Source organism: Nycticebus coucang, chromosome 4, assembly GCF_027406575.1.
Source record: "Nycticebus coucang isolate mNycCou1 chromosome 4, mNycCou1.pri, whole genome shotgun sequence".
In the NCBI taxonomy this organism is placed as follows: Eukaryota; Metazoa; Chordata; class Mammalia; order Primates; family Lorisidae; genus Nycticebus; species Nycticebus coucang.
Window position 1 is genome coordinate 132,009,407 of NC_069783.1, and position 12,840 is coordinate 132,022,246.

The following is a 12,840-nucleotide window of genomic DNA, read 5'->3' on the forward strand; positions in this document are numbered from 1 at the left end:
CAGGATATCAGTGGTGAGTGCATGAACCCACAAAGCCACACTGAGGACCCACAGGAAAGAGTGACCAATCCTCATGACAGCCCCACCCCAGCCCTCTGGGCCCCCACAATCACTCACCTTCCCCCGCTGGGACCACAGCGGCGGGTCCAGCTGCCCGTGTGGAAGCAGCCCGTTCTCCAGGCATGAGAGGAACTGCAGGAGGTGCCCGCCCTTGGGGAAGCGGAAAGGTGGCCTCTGGATCCCGTCCTGGCTGACCAGCACCACGGTCCCACCACTGTCGACTGCCACCACAATCAGCCAGAGAAGACCCAGTGGGAGGTCACTGTGAGGCATGGTGATGGGACCCTCCCTATAAACACATCCCACTTGGGGAACCAAGCAGGACCCAGGGCCCTGCTCTGAGGCTCCAGGGAAGGCTTGGGCAGATTTTACCCTGCCGTTCTGAGTGGTCCCTCTCATCCCACCTATCACCCATACCTGATGGTGTGACTATGGGGCAAAGTCAAGAAGAACGTGGCTGACCTCCCTAAAGTTAACCACCATTAGAAAAAGATGTCCCCAAACACTCTACACTCCTCTAGAAATCTACATGACAGCTTTTTGTAGGCAGGCCTTCAGCCTTACTCTTCAGAGCAGTAATTGACTCTGGATAGCATATATTTAGCACTTACTTTATATCAGCACATCCTGTTAAAGGCATTGTCTTATTATAATACTCCCAATATTCTTAAGAGGCATATCTATTATTGCCTATTTTACACATGAGGAAACCAAATCTCAGAGAGGCTAGGCAAATTCCCAAAGGTCACACAGCTGATCAGTGGCAGAGCCTGGATCAGACCCCAGGTCTGCCTCATTAAAAAGGCTTAACCCACTGTGTTGTGTGCTTTGGTGAGGCACAGAGCACTTGCTTTCTAAAGCAGGATGGCCTCTGCTTGTTCTGATTGCATCTTTTTCCAGCTTTAAAGGAGTGCTACAGTTTTTGGTCCCGGATCTTCAGAGAACTAACTTTGGAGTCCCAAAGACCAGGGCTCAAGTTCAGGCTCTGAAGCTTATAGGTTGGGTGCCTTTGTGCCAAGCTGCTTCCTCACTTCTAAAGTGGGAATGATGTCACTCCATCACTGGGTCATAGTGACAAATAAAAGCCATGTGAATACTTAGAACTGTGCTTGGCACATTGTAAGTGCTCAGTGTCAGCAGCTAACATCACAGGTGTGATGCTCAGCCCTTTAACACCCATCAATTGATCTTCACAACAACCCCCAGAGAAGGTACTGTTATAATCCCCATTTTACAGACAGAGAAACTGAGGCTCAGAGAGGTGAAGTCACTTGTTTGAGGTTGCACAGGGAATAGGGAATGCCCACAGGTGGAGATAGGAAGGGAAACCAAGAGGAATGCCCAGCCCCCCCTGCTGTCCCTACAGTCCCTACCTTGCTGGTGGCAGTGCAGGTAGACAATCTCCTCCGAGCAGATAGTCATGGCATAGTCCCAGTAGACGCTAAAAGGGAAGGGAGGGTCAGGCTCACAGGATGTCTTCCCACCTCACTCATGGGATCCTCCACCCTTCTCACCAGAACCTGCCCAGGCCCAACATCTGTGTCTCAGCCTTCCCAGATCCTATCTCCCCTTTTTCTGGTCCCAGCACCTTAATTTTCTAAGGGAAGTACGCTCCCCTACTCCTAGCCCAGGTAGCTAAGGAGAGGCCGACACCACCCATTCTCCCCCGTAGGACTCCAGGACTCCACTGCACCCAGGCTTGGCCACAGTGCTCAGTGCAAGGATGACTCTGTGACCCAGGCATTGCCCAGGAGTCTCAACTCTCAGAATTGTTTTAGAATGACTGGGAAAGATATGCTCCCCTCTGTCCTCTTCCCAGGGGAAGTTGTGGCAAGGACAGAAGTCTTTTCACAGGTGAAAGGTACCATAGTCTGAAAATGACGCCAACAGAGAGGAAGAGCCAAAAGATGGGAAAAGAGAAGGTCCCCACCACCTAAACCCTTAGATCCAGGCAAGCCTGAAGGCACTGCCCATGGATTTTTCAATTCACATGAGCCACGAGATGACAGCATTAGTGAATTGGCGGTGTCTACACCTGTGGTGTTGAGAGGCACGAGATCAGCCTTGTATTAGGCTGGAGGAGAAGGCAGTTGGGAGCATGCGCATTCTATCATGGACCCGCTTACTCTCACTGTGTCTCCTCCTGCCTGCAGAACACCAGCTCGGTGTCTCTCTGCTGAAGATCACTAAGCTCTGCTAAAGACTGAGTTCTATTCTTCTAAGACTACTTCACCCTCAAAGATGATCTCTCTCTCTCCCTTCTGCTAAGGTAAATAGCCCTCAGGCACCTAAGGGTAATTGTTCCTGAGCAAGGTAGCTCAGAGGTCCCCTTCAGGAACCTAGATAAGCAGGCCCCAGACCTGGCCAGTCCTGGGCCCTGACAAGCGGTGGCAGTTGTGGGCTGTGACGTTGTACAATCTCAGATAAGGGACACTTCCTTTTCATTGTTCCTTGATCCCCCAAGGGATGCTGGAGCCCCTGGACAAACTCCTTCCCTACACACCACTCCCCTGGCTGCTTCTCTTCCAGCAAAACCTGGGTAAAAAGAACAAGGAAAGATGGGGGTTCAGGGCTCAGGGCTGGGGATGTCCCCAGCCTGCGGGCTGTGACCTTGTAAGGTGAGAATCAGCTAGAACACAATATTCAAACACTTACTATGTTCTTGTTTACAGACAGAGAAAAAGGTACAGAAACAGACAGTCTGGATGACCTGAGCTGGTGAGTAGGGGGCCTGGGTATCAATGAATCCAATGCCTTTCTTAAGAGGTTAGCATCGAAAGTTTCCCACACAGCCCTGGGCTTAAGTCCAAGCAACAAACAGGGTCCTCGGGCTGTTGAAAGCTTTGATGTTGGGAGGAAGATACTTCAGTGTGAGAGGAGCCCCTGCAGACCCTCTGGGAGTCCCTTGAGTTCTGGGGAGACCATTTCGTCCTCCTCCCTCCTTTGACAGAAAGGGAAACTGGAGGCCCAGAGTGGGGAAGCAACATACCCCAGGAGGAGGGGGACTTTGGTCAGCAAAGTGAGGGTGGAGCATGGACTTGGTCCCATAACACACTTCCCCACATAATGTGATCTCTGGGAAGGTAAAGGCTGTCCCTTTATTCAATGGCTATCTCCCTTGTACCAAGCACAGTGCCTAGCACAGAGCAGACGCTCAGTAAATATTTGGGGTGTGAACCCAGGCCCCCTGACTTCTCTGCTTCATTTCACAAGGACGATCTGAGCACCTGCTATGTGCTCCAATCTGTGACAGGTGTTGGGCATGAGATATGAGCATGTCAGGACGCTGCCTTCAAGAATACAGGGCTTGAAGTGAGACAATAGATACACGAGTGGGCACAGACTCATTATGTGACCAGAGTTTTCAAACAAACACTACAAAGGAGGTTAGGCTAGTGTGATCCAAACTTTGCAAGAAAATCAGGGAAGGCCTGATAGCAGGTCGAAGATAAAGAGGCTGAGATAAGCTTCCAGGCCAACGGCATCTCCTTGACCCCTGCCCTGCTCCTCTAAGACGGCCTCTTGATTGTACACTCCTGAGTCTGGCTGGAGCCAATTTATTATTAGCCTCAGCCTAGGACCAACTGTACCACCTACCAACCATCTCTGAGGACAGATGGTGACCTGTGAACAGGACGTGACCTGTTAGCTTAGAGAACACTATTAATCACTCTGAGACCTGACTGTTTAAGAGAACACAATGATAACATTCTGGTTATATTTCCTGAAAAAAGTCCTTATCTGACATTAAAATAGTTATAGATGAAATGATGTAAGGTTGGCATGTTGCTCAGAATAATGTATGGGGAGAAAGAAGGGTGTGGGTTAATGGCCATTAGAGCCAGGTGATGGGACCCTGAGTTCTGTCTGATTTTATATTAAAAATTCATCACATGTTGTCCAGCTTCTTGGGAGGCTGAGGCAGGAAGATCGCTTGAGTCCAGGAGTTTAAGGTTGCAGTGGGCTCTGATAACACCACTGTACTCTAGCCAGGGTGACAATCAATAAATGAAATTCATCACTAAAAGGTTTGTAACAAGCAAGAAAATATAAAAGAAAAAAGGGATTAGCACCTGCAGTAGCCAAAATCCCACACATTGTACTATGTAGACAGGTTCTATGGCTTCCTCTGATCTCCCTGACTGTGCTGGAACATGGGCACTGGAGCAGGGAAGTTCCTTTCCTGGCGTTCTTTCAATGTGACCCCCAAAGCCTTTGCAATGTCATAAAAATCACAGGATCCTGCAGGAGAGGCAGCCACTCACTACCATCTCCCGCCTCCCTGTTTTACTGAGTGATGAGCAGTGGTGGCTGAGACTGGAGAGTATTTTGTCATTCGCAGGCTTCTGAGATCTTTGTCAAGACTGCGCTCTCTGAGTGGTGTCTGTACCAGGGCACTGACTAACCCCCAAGTCCTAAGAGTCTTCCTGTTGGTTTCTGGAGCTTCCTGAACATTTCGGGTCCCAGCTGCGGAGAGGGTGAGCCCCGTGGCCATAACCAGCTAAAGTAGCCAGCAGAGGTGTTGCGCAAGCCTCCCTGGTCCTGTAGGACAGCTCTTGTGTGCCAAGAGGGAGTGGAGGGACCCAGGGGACACGTGGTGGGCCCAGAGTTCTACCTCTTCTCATAGTCCAGGTCCCCCATGGATCCATTCATCAGCTGGTTGGGCGTCCACTTCAAGGTCATGATGTCAGCTGTCTGGTGCAGGGACAGGTACCCTGGCACAGACTCCATATCGTCCCTCTGCAGAGAGAGGAGGACTCAGGCTGGGCCACAGTGATGGAGTCACAGCGGATGTCAGCCTAGGCCCATTTAGCTCAAGAACACATAACCAAAACCAAGAGGTCAGGTTATTGCCTCCAGGCTATGGCCACTTGGAGGACCCTGAGCCTCCTTCCAGTGGCCACGCTGAGCAGAGCCACCTGCAGCCAACCTTGCAGGCTAGGTTCTAGCATCCACCTGTGAATGCCACCACCCCTCAACACTTTCTTTTTTTTTTTTTTTTTTTTGTAGAGACAGAGTCTCACTTTCTGGTAGAGTGGCCTCACACTGCTCACAGCAACCTCCAACTCCTGGGTTTAAGCGATTCTCTTGCCTCAGCCTCCCGAGTAGCTGGGACTACCGCCACAATGCCCGGCTATTTTTTGGTTGCAGTTTTGGCCGGGGCCGGGTTTGAACCCGCCACCCTCAGGTATATGGGGCTGGCGCCTTACCGACTGAGCCACAGGCACCGCCCCCTCAACACTTTCATGTTTGTGTTTCCCTCTTGAAGTTGAGGGGACCTTCCTCAAAGTTCCTTTAGGACCAGGAAGGGGGTTGTGTCCCTTTTAACATCACCCTTGTCAAAACAGAAGGCATTTAGCTTGGCCAGTCTAAGGGGAGAAAGAGACAGCAGCCAAGCTCTATGGTCAGTCCTGCAGACCCTACTCAGAAACCTTCTTCCCAATGTGCCCCTACACTCCCAGCTGACCAATGCAACCCTCAGCCTTTCCAGAGTTTGCCTAGAGGACTTCTGCCCTGCTTTGTGTTAGCCCAAGTGGGTTTGCAGGGGAAGGCAATGTTACCATCTCTCCCCCATGGAGAGGAGGGAGCCCCTCCACCAAAGTCACCTTAACGACATGCAGAGACAGACAAGTGACATTGTCTGAGCACCAGGGCTGTACCAAGCATGGCCCAGTCTTCACATGCATCAACTTAATCCCACATGTTTATGACACCACGAGGGAGTACTACGGCAGTGTTTCATTGGTCCAAAGGGGCACAGCTTGCTTTTTCACATTTTAATGTCCCTGAAATGGTGATGAGTCTTATGATAAGTGGCATCTCACAACTGTGACATAGTTGTCACCTCCCGATCTTGCACAAACTCTACCAGAGCTGTTGATGCACTGGCGTCACTTCAGTTAAGTTTTGCGCGTGGCGGCCATTTCGCAAGCAGAGTATAGGGGCTATTTTAGATGTCTTCAGAAACAATAGACAGTGATTCAGCTTTGAGTTGAAAACCTATCGTGAATAGGAAGGCTGGGAACAGAGCAGCAGAGTGCTAATGTAATACTGGCAAAGCAGGCACATTATTCTTCATCCCTGCAGGGAGGCCCACGATTCTACATTTTCTTGCAAAGCAACAACCAGTGCTTTACAGGACTTAAGAACCACCCTGAAAATAAGAGCAGACACTCTTGTAAGAAATGCTGCACTTCCTGTGCTCTTGGATCAGGAGCTCTTTACACCAGAGAGGGGATATTTTTAGCTTTGTGAGCCATACAGACTCAGTTGCAGCCACGCAACTCTGTCGTCACAGCCTGGAAGCAGTCATAGACAATACATAAACTAATGGTCATAGCTGTGTTCCAACAAAACTTTATTTGTAAAAACAGGTGGAGGGCTACATTTGGCTCATGGGTTATAGTTTGTTGATCCCTTCTCTTGATGGAACAGAAAAACGCTATATGGAAAAATAACTCTTAGTCAAAAAGGCTATCAATAACTTAGCCAAAAAGTGTTACAGAAGGTGGAACTCTGAACTGGAAGAAGTTTTAGGGATATCTTAACAAATGTATTTCAATGATATTTTCCCTGATGTCTACTTATGAAAGTGATGTATGACTAAAAAAACTATATCAAATAAATCTCAAAGATCGCTTTCAAAAAGCATAAGCTAAAATTTCCAAGTATGCTCTAAATAGCATTTTTAAATTTCTCAATGGTTATGTTAAAAAATGGTGTATATGGCATTACACCATAATGCCATAAGCTTAAATACATGGCTTCTTAGATTTAAGAAAACAGAATCTTGTACCTATTGTGATGCAAATATCGTGGCTGAAGAGGAGGAAGTGGCTTGCTCAGGGTCCCCTAATGACTGAAACTGTGACCACAGACCTGGAGTGGCTGATAGTACTCCCTCTGCTTCCTCCCAATTGAGCCCAAATACTATGCTGACCCTGTGATCAAATGGCCCTGGGGAGGGGATAGTCAGAGGAGACACTGTATGAGGACAGGGGCTGCGTGTGCCTAGTTCACCATCCATCTGTGCAGCCCAGCCAGGTGCAGGGGCATCAAAGGTGACTGAGCAGTGGCACACTCTGGCACCAGCTGGCCTGAATTCAATTCATAACTCTGCCCCTTACTTCACCTGTAGGGGCCTCAGTATTGCCAGTTATAATAATAGTGCCTACCTCAAAGGGTTGCTGTGAAGTTTAAATGACTTAGTATAGTTACAAGCACTTCACACAGTGCCCAACTCAATAAATATTAGTTATAAGGATGATGATCTGGAAATCCCATGCATCTAGCACCTAACGGGTCCAAATGAACATTTGCTGAATGAGAAAGTGAGAACAAGAGTGGATAAATGAAGAGAAGGCTAGGTGGGCATGGGGGCAGGCAGACAGACTGGAAAATAAATGGACAAACAGATGAATGAAGGGATGGATGGATGGATATAAATAAAGATGGATGAATGGATGGTGAGTAGATGAATGGATAGATGGATGGGTGGGTGAATAGATGAATGGATAGATGGATGGGTGGGTGGGTAGATGGATGAATGGGAGATTGGATAGATTGGTAGGTGAATGAATGGGTGGATGGATGGATGAATGGGTGGACAGATGAGCAGGTGGTTGAACGAATGGATGAGCAACCTGGACCCAGAGGGAACTTCTCCTCTATAATCTGGAGCCAGACCCTCAGCACAAAATCTGAGCCTAAGATGAACCCTCACCGGCTGAACCAGAACGTTGTTCTTGCCATAGAGCAGGGTGGCACGGGAGTTCTGGTGTAGAGACTCCACATAGTCGCGGGCAGAGAGGGATGGCCGGTCATCCATGCTGCCACTTGAGTGCCTCTTCTGGATCTGGTAATATGAGGGAAGGTAGAGGGATGAGGCCTGAAGCAACCTTCAGGATCCCTACCTGTTCCCTGCCCCCATGTCAAACCCTTCCCAACACCCCACTGTCCACCCCACTCACACAGAGGGCTGGCCTCTTGGTGGGTGAGTCCTGCCGCAGGCGCGAGCTGTGTATGCGGTGCCTCTGGACTAGCTCATCGGCTGAGGGATTGGTCCAGAAGTGATCTGCAGTCTTCATCTTGGTGTACTCGAAGGCACAGGGCCCCACTGTGAAGCACAGGGGGGCTGGGAATCCATCCACACCCCGGGAAGCCCATCCTCCTGTCTCCCATCATCCCATCTCACTGCCCTGTCCTCCAGCCAGCTAGGATGCCCCAGGGTCCTGCAAAGAACAAGGCTCTGGGAGCAAGAGACAGTAAATTGCTAAGTTTGAAAGGGTGAAGCTGGATGGGGATGAAAAAGGTCCTGAGAAAGTGCTCTGGAGACTCAAGAGCAGAAGTCTGGATGCAGCTCCAAGCACCAGACCACTTACCCAATAAAGATGCAAGGATGGGGCCATCCACAGGGTCCACCAAGAGAGCTTCCTTCTCGTAGTATTTACTAGCAAGAGAGGAAAGGACATGCAGGTTTGGATGGGGACCAGCAGAGGACACTCAATGTAAGGCTGGGTTCAATCTCCACCTGTCATCCCATTTCTACTGAAAGCCTCACCTGCCCCATCTGTAAAATGGGGATAATAATTATTTATCTCATTGGGCATTTAGCATGGTGCTCAGTATGCACCTCCTTAATGGTTACAACAGAGCCTTTATGAGGGTAACAGAAGTAATAATTAGAAGGCAGCTGAAGCCTGCCTGATTCTATCTGCTTCCACACATCTTCCATTTGAGACGCAGATGATGTCGGTCCTTCTATTACTGAGGCAATAAAATGTTGTTCAGCTGCAGGGTGCACTGAAAGGCTATGTTAATAGGCTTTCCTGCCCTGATGACTAATGTTGATAACGCTGGCCTGAGTTGCCCCCAAATGCTCCCTGGATCTGGCTCTGCAAAATAATACGTGATGCCATCCCTACAACATCCATGATGAATGTTTTTTGATTTGTTTGAGTTATTGTGCGAATTCCTTTGTTTGTTTGAGTAGGTGTGAATTCGTTGAAAACTCATACAGTCTAGAAACAAACAGAATTTATAGGATTTCTGGGTTGAAGAGGACTTCATTCCAAACTCCCAAAGGATCTTAGAGAACGTAGTAACTTGCCGAATGGAAGATGCTGCCTGGGCCACATCTATCTGTGTCAGCTCTTACCATCATATAACAAGAAGTAAAGGACACAGAATCTGGGAAGGAGCTCAGATCTGCCATTCCCTGCCTGGCTGTTGTGTCCCTGAGCAAGCATATCCTCTCTCTGAGCTTCAGTATCTTCAAATGCAAAGAATGACAGAACTTACCTGGGTTGTTGGAAGGACTAAATGGTGACTTGCCAATACAGCAACAGTACAGAACCTGACATCAGGAAATTCTCACTGAACAGTGGCAACATTATTGTAATCTTACTCCAAAGAAATCTTCTATCACCTAGGATACTAGACGACCCAGAATGGAGATGCTCTAGACTTGCTCAATAACAAGGTTATACATTTGGGGGTCAAATTTCAAGATAATACATCAAGACACTTTCCACTGCAGCACCACCCAGTTTCCATGACAAAAATCATCAAGTGCTATGATTGTAAACCTTGGAAATGCTGCCTCAAATGACAGCAGCTGGAGTCAGAACCAAGACGGCACTGTAAAAAGTAGCCCCACAAAGTTTCCTTAGGGTAATAAGTTTCTTTGGAAAGATTCTGAAACCTGATTGTGGTGTTGGTTACATGAAACTATATATGTGTATGTATCAAAACTTCATAGAAATATATTTTTTTAATGAGTTCATGTAAAAAGTGGCAAAATACAAATAAAGTTTGTGATTCATTAATAGTATTGTGGCAATGTCAATTTCCTGGTTTTGATCATTGTATTATGGTTATGTGAGATGTTATCACTGGGGTTGGGCAATTAATACTCTCGGTACTAATTGCCCTAGCCGCTGTACTACAGGCACCAAGCCAGAGAAAAACGTTTTTCAACATGAAAGACTCTTTGAAGATACTGCATCCCTAGGCAAATGGTGTTAAAATATATATGACAAATCACAGACTGACAAAAAAGAACTTACAAAGCTGGGCATGGTGGCTTATGCCTGTAATCTCAGCACTTTGGGAGGCTAAGGCTGGGGCATTGCATGAGGCCAGAAATTCAAAACCAACCTGGGCTATCATATAGCAAGTCCTTCACCTGTAAAATGTGTTTTTTTTTTTTAATTGAGTGGGCGTAGTGGTGCACTTACAGTCCCAGTCCCCACTCAGGTGGCTGAGGCAGAAGGATTCCTTGAGCCTCCAGTGAGCTATGATCATGTCACTGTACTCTAGCCTAGGGATCAGAGCAAGAACCTGTCTCTTAAGAGAAAAAAAAAAAAAAAGGTAGGGGTGGGGGTGGGATGGAATTCAGAGAATCTGGGACCACCATGTCTTCTGTGGGGATAAGAGAGGCTGCAACTTCCTATTCCCTCCCACTGACCAGGTTCCTACTGTTTCACAAGAGCCAGAGACTAGGGCAGCGCCTGTGGCTCAGCTGGTAAGGTGCCGGCCCCATATACCGAGGGTGGTGGGTTTAAACCTGACCCTGACCGAACTGCAACAAAAAAAATAGCCTGGCGTGTGGTGGGCACCTGTGGTCCCAGCTACTCGGGAGGCTGAGGCAAGAGAATCACTTAAGACCAGAAAGTTGGAGGTTGCTGTGAGCTGTCTCTACAAAAGAGACTAAGCTAGGAGAGGAAACGTGGGCAAGGCACAGTATCGCTCAGGATGCCTCCCAGCTGAGGCTACTGAAAGAAAAATTACTCTGCTCAAGTGGAGAGGCTCAGTAATTAGAACCAGAATAGGAAGTTTCACTTCCTACCTATAACATCTTAAAGTCTGCAATCCTATGTAAGATTTTTTGGGTGTGTGTGGGATAAGGTCTCTGTTGCTTGGGCTAGAGCAGTGGTTCTCAACCTTCCTAATGCCACAGCCCTTTAATACAGTTCTTGTGGGTCGTGACCCACAGTTTGAGAACCGCTGGGCTAGACTGTAGTGGCTTCATCATATTTCATAGCAACCCAAACTCCTGGGCACAAGAGATCTTCCTGCCTTAGCCTCCCCAGTAGCTGGGACCTCAGGTGCCTGCCACACCTAATTGTTTCTGTTTTTTTTTTTTTTTTTTTAATTTGGCCGGGGCTGGGTTTGAACCCGCCACCTCCGGCATATGGGACCGGCGCCCTACCCACTGAGCCACAGGTGCCGCCCTTTTTCTGTTTTTTATAGAGATAGGTCTTGCTCAGGCTGGTCTCAAACACCTGGTCTCAAGTAATCCTCCCACTTCAGTTCTCCAAAGTGCCAGGATTATAGCTAGGCATGAGCTACTGCACTCAGCTTTTCCTCTGTAAGATTTCTTAAGTATTTCCAGGTTGGTGACACAGATTTTTTTTTCTTTTTTTTTGTAGAGACAGAGTTTCACTTTATTGCCCTCGGTAGAGTGCTGCTCACAGCAACCTCCAACTCCTGGGCTTACGCGATTCTCCTGCCTCAGCCTTCCGAGTAGCTGGGACTACAGGCGCCTGCCACAACGCCTGGCTATTTTTTGGTTGCAGTTTGGCTGGGGCTGGGTTTGACCCCGCCACCCTTGGCAGATGGGGCCGGCGCCCTGCTCACTGAGCCACAGGCGCCGCCCGACACTTACAGATTTTACCCTTTCTGAGTCACTTTAAATCTATCAACTTAAAAATATGGATGATCTGGGCGGCGCCTGTGGCTCAAGGAGTAGGGCGCCGGTCCCATATGCCGGAGGTGGCGGATTCAAACCCAGCCCCGGTCAAAAAACCACAAAAAAAAACAAAACAAACAAAGAAAAAATGGATGATCTGGGCTCAGCACCTGTAGCACAGGGGTGAGGGTGCCAGCTACATACACTGAGGGTGGCGGGTTTGAGACCGGCCCAGGACAGCTGAACAACAATGTCAACTGCAACAAAAAATAGCTGGGCGTTGTGGCGGGGTTCCTATAGTCCCAGCTACTTGGGAAGTTGAGGCATGAGACTTGCTTAAGCCCAAGAGTATGAGGTTGTTGTGAACTGTGCCACAGCACTCTACTGAGGGTAACATAGTGAGACTCTGTCTCAAAAAAAAAAAAAAAAAAAAAAGGCTAATCTGATAATCTCATTAAGGTGAGATGAAAAATAAGAGATGGTCTGTGTCAAAGTACTGTAAAGGGGGGGCTTACAAAGGCCAGACAAGTTCAACATGTTGTGTGTTTAGAAGTAAGCTATGGCTATCCACGTGGAAACAAGAAGATACACACAAAATAATGATATTTTTCAAGTTTTTCAATCAGGAATGACCCTGGAACTTGCAATTCTCCCCCAACACCTGAGAAACTCATTTGGGTCTATAGCTTTGTCTAATGTGGAAAATGACTGTGGGCTGTTAACAAACCAGAGGGCAGGGTGGTGCCTGTGGCTCAGTGAGTAGGGTGCCAGCCCCACATACTGTGGGTGGCGGGTTCAAACCCAGCCCCGGCCAAACTGCAACAAAAAAAGAGCTGGGCGTTGTGGCGGGTGCCTGTAGTCCTAGCTACTTGGGAGGCTGAGGAAAGGGAATCGCCTAAGCCCAAGAGCTGCAGGTTGCTGTGACCTGTGACACCATGGCACTCTACCGAGGGTGACAAAGCGAGACTTTCTTAAAACAAACAAACAAAAACAAACCAGAGGGCACAAAGTTGATCAACACAGATGGGGCAAGTCATGTACCTTGGCAATCACAAAGGGTCTCAGAGCCTGACATTCTATTACTTGCC

General features: G+C 48.3%; 1 pseudogene; it reads right to left on the minus strand.

The window, feature by feature from the left end:
* Positions 1-10,066, minus strand: part of LOC128583423 (small G protein signaling modulator 1-like) — a 40,890-nt pseudogene extending 30,824 nt beyond the window's left edge.
* Between the last annotated feature and the right edge of the window lie 2,774 nt (positions 10,067-12,840).